Here is a 4,273-nt window from a genome sequence, read left to right on the forward strand (position 1 = left end):
GCTGCCATTGTTAGTCTGGGAAGGTATGGCCCCATGGTGTGGAGCCAATCAACTCTAAGCTCTCACGCAGGCGCCGTAACCTGGGGACCTGCCCCTAGTTACATCCAGGGTAGAAGCCACTCCCTTCTCCCTGGCTCAAAACGTGGCCACAGCTATTTAACATATCTATGAAGCCAGTTAAAGGTTATAGATATGTTAAATAATCATTCCAGAGGTTAGCTGCAAAACTGTTGCTATGCAAAATAGCTTTCAATGGCCCTGCTCCATTTGTTCCTTCCCCCTGGGGGGGGGCGTGGTGAGGACATCTTAATATTTCCTGGACACCCTGAGCTCTGGACCCCATTCCAAATCCTTTTCTGGGCCCCCCCTTCTTGGCTGTGCCCTGTTACAATAACAAACAGGGTTGTTTTTTTTTTGGGGGGGGGATACACAGTAACTGTTTTATGGCTAGTTCAAAGGTTATTTTGTCCAGTTTTAACATTCAAAGTTTTGAGAAGTTATACAAGCAAGGCAGTTTCTCTGGGAGAGTGGCTTCATTTATATTATTTTCTTACATTAGCTGAAGAATAATTTCACATTTTAGCACCAATAGAAAGGTTTTTTTCTAGTAATATAATTAATTTTCTTCCCTTTCTCATAAAAATCCCTGGCCTTCACCCCATTATTGGAACACTATTTGGGTCTGTGGCTTGATTGACACTTCTCAGGTTTGCGGCATGATCTCAAATAAACTCTTTTGCCTCTCACTTTGGCTTTTTATTTTTAAGGTTAACTCTACCTAGGTCTCCTCCTAGGTGAGATCTGAAACAGGCAGAATGTTTCCAGGAATTGCTCCACTGAGTCAAGCTCTACCAGAGTAAATTGCTCCATCTTACTAATCGAGTCAAACACTACCAGAATTGTGGCAGTTATCAATAGGTAGTTATAAAACAATGGTCCAGGAACTGACCCTGACTTTTTGTTGTTTGTTTTGCAGATCTAAAGCCAAGCCACCAGCCACAAACAGCAACTTAATACCTGGTTGGGAAAGGTCTTTCCTGGCATCCCATAATAAATGCTCCATAATCCCAGAATGCCTCTCTTTGCTGAGTATTCCTCACATCAACCCAAAAAAGGAAAAGCCTGCTAGCCTCCTCCCTGGATGGTTGACTGAGAAACTTCCTGTCCCCAAGCTCCACAGTTGGGGTGCAGCACCTGAGGCCCTGTCTCAGTGTTCTCACCCTCTGCAGAGCCTCAATAAATCTGCCTTTGATTTTATCAGTGTCCCTAGTGTAAGTTCTTTTATGTCAGGAGACAAGAACCCAAGCTCATTGGTAACAAGACATCAGTTTTCTGTCCTGCCCTCCCCCCGGGTCCCCCACCTTGTTAGTCTACAAGTCTGAGGATCCTTCTTCTGGGGTGGCTTCTAGGAAGTTTTAGAAGTTTTTCCAGACCAGTAAAGTTCAAAGAGGACTCCAAGTGATTCCTGCGTATATAGAATAGTTCCATATGGTCAGAAAAAGACTGGAAAATAACACTGAATAGGAATCTGTTATGTGGAAACATGTTTGGGTCCTCTAAGGATGTTTCAGGGCCATATGCTAATCAGAATTAATTGTAAGGTGCAAGATGCATCCAGAGGCAAGTTCAATCCTTTGTTTTCTATTAATTTATTTAATGAATTTTCATCCACAAAGCCCTGGGGTCACTTTTCAGCCCTCTGCCCATTTTTCCATTGGCACTCTCCTCTGCTGCTCGGTTCCTGAGCCTGAGCCAGCCGCAGTAGCGGCTGAGAGCGACGTCAGCCCTTTCGCAAGCTCCTCCGCTATTTCCTCCCACCTGGCCAAAGTGCCCAGGGCAGCCTTTAGGGTTTTGTTTTTTTTTTTTAATTTTAAATCCTCTTTCATTATAACCTTGGTCTTATAGTAACATTTTTATGCAGAGAGATTTTTATCTCAGACTTGGTCCTGGGTTGGCCAGGCCCGACCGCCGACTTCCCCGTCCGAAGGTGGGAGTAGGATGAGCGCCGGAGTGGATGACCCACAGTCGGAGATCTTAGGATCAGAGGGTGATTTTCGGTATAATATTTAGGTTTTTTTCCTCCCAGTTTAGCCACGAGGCAGTGTGCAGTATGGAGAGATTTAAAGATTAAATCTAGTAAAATAAAATTTTTCTTTCTGCTACTGAAAAATTTGTGAAATGTCATGAAAGTGTTTTTTAAGAGCCAGCAGCGTAAGGGGGTGTAGCTCAGTGGTAGAGCGCGTGCTTAGCATGCACGAGGCCCCGGGTTCAATCCCCGGCACCTCCATCTTTGTCTCACGGCAGTACTTGCTTCTTTATTAAAAAGGCAGCTGGGGGTGACTCACTTTTTCCTGCTTCTTTCATTCTTGTCTTTCAGTATTTTTAACTAATCAAAAACAAAACAAAACAACAACAACAAAAACACTAGAAAATCAAACATTTTATTTTGGTTTAAATCCAGGCATCTGTGCTTCAGAACTTGATACCACCCTCGGTAGCTGCGTCAATACGCGCAAAACGAGATGAAAACCTGGGGAAGCATTCACTCCTGAGGGTTCCAGAACCCGAAACACAAGGGAGACACCGAATTAATAAGGTTAATCACAATAGTTATATTTCGCAGTACTATGGGAGAGCAAGAAACACAGAAAGGAAAAACAAAAACAAATGCAAAATCCACAGGAAATCTTTAGTTCGCTTCGTTTTTGGAGCTGTTCCAGGGTCAAAGAACGCTAGAGGAAGAGAAGGCTTCCCTATGGATTTTCTTACCAACCCTACCCTTGCAGCCTCCCCATGCATCCTTACCCATCCTTTTCTTCCTGTCCTCTCCCTCCTTATTTTACACTTCATATACATTTCTTTGCCCCATTGTTCCTGATTTTAAAATTACTTTTAAAGTATGATATAAGTTTCAGCTCTAGATAGTTCTCACTGTGTTTAAGCTCTAGATTTCTTGTCTGACTGGCCTGAAGCAGCAGTGCTTGGCTAATTTTAGAAGATGTATTAAGGAGGAGAATCAAAATCCGGCTCCATCCCTCATCTTGAAAGTCCTCCTCACATGTATGAACACCTCAACACACTCTTTCAGGCCACTATAAGGCCACCACCTAGACCTAGAAGTATTTACACAATTAACATTGTGTAACATGGTCTGCTCTCAGAAGGATAGGTGAGGAAAAAAGCCTGTGAAAGCCCTAGAAGCAAGGAGAAGCAAGGCTATTTTGGCAGAGAATTCTCGGAGCCCTGGTAAATAAAGTTTGGATTCTATGCATATCCACAGAAAGATATGTGGCTAGGAGAGGCTCCAGGACATGAGAACCTCTTGCCCAGGGTTAAATGTGATGCTGGGAGAGTTTAAGGGGATATTTCTGTTTAACGGTACCTGAAATGGTTCTTTCCAATGCAGTTCTAAGGTTCACCTTCCATGGTACCTTTTCAAAACTGACCATTTTTCTGATTCATGTATGAGTGTATGTATCTGGTACTATTTCTTTTGGCAATTCCCTTTTACCTGCTGGACATAAGACTGTATATTTGACATTAGATTAGATTTCGACAATAATTACAAAATTAGATTCCTATACCCATTTAGGGTTACTGACTAGGTCTTCAAATTAAATGACAAAGACAGGAGAAAAGGATAAAAGTTTATTTAATATGAGTTATATGTGACACAAGAACCTTCATTAGGCGATGAAGACCCAAAGAAATAGACCCAAATATTTTATGCTACTTTTGAAGAAGCGTGTGACAAGAATCTAATGAACAAACAAAACAGAAATAGACTAATAGATACAGAGCACAGATTTATGGTTGCAGATAGGAGGAAGGTTGGAGGGCTGGGTACTAGAATTACTTGGGTCATGGTAGTGTAGATTATAAAACTGCTGACTCACTGTACTGTACACCTGAAACTAATATAACTAATATAAGATTGCATACCAAGTATTCTTGAATAAAAATGGATTTAAATAACAAGGTGAAGAGATTAAGAATTACAAATTGGTATTAACAAAATAGTCATGGGGTTTAAAGTACAGCATAGGGAATATGGTCAATAATTTTATAATAACTATGTACGGTGCGAGGTGGATACTAGTCATTGGGGGATCGCTTTGTAAATTACCTAAATGTCTAACCACTGTGCTGTATACCTGAAACTAATATAAAATAATATTGAATGTCAACTGTAATTGAAAATAAAGAGAAAAATGCTGGTAAAGAAGACTAAGATGACTAGAATTATCTATTGATTCTTTTAACAGATAGAGAA

At 41.2% G+C, this 4,273-nt stretch overlaps 1 non-coding gene across 1 annotated transcript; it reads left to right on the forward strand.

Moving 5' to 3' along the window:
* The first annotated feature begins 2,215 nt into the window (after window positions 1-2,215).
* Window positions 2,216-2,287, forward strand: TRNAA-AGC (transfer RNA alanine (anticodon AGC)). The gene has a single exon. It is a non-coding gene; the product is annotated as a tRNA-Ala (tRNA).
* Window positions 2,288-4,273: the final 1,986 nt, after the last annotated feature.

Source organism: Artibeus jamaicensis, unplaced genomic scaffold (assembly GCF_021234435.1).
Source record: "Artibeus jamaicensis isolate MK-2021 breed Jamaican fruit bat unplaced genomic scaffold, CSHL_Jam_final contig_469, whole genome shotgun sequence".
Taxonomy (NCBI): Eukaryota; Metazoa; Chordata; class Mammalia; order Chiroptera; family Phyllostomidae; genus Artibeus; species Artibeus jamaicensis.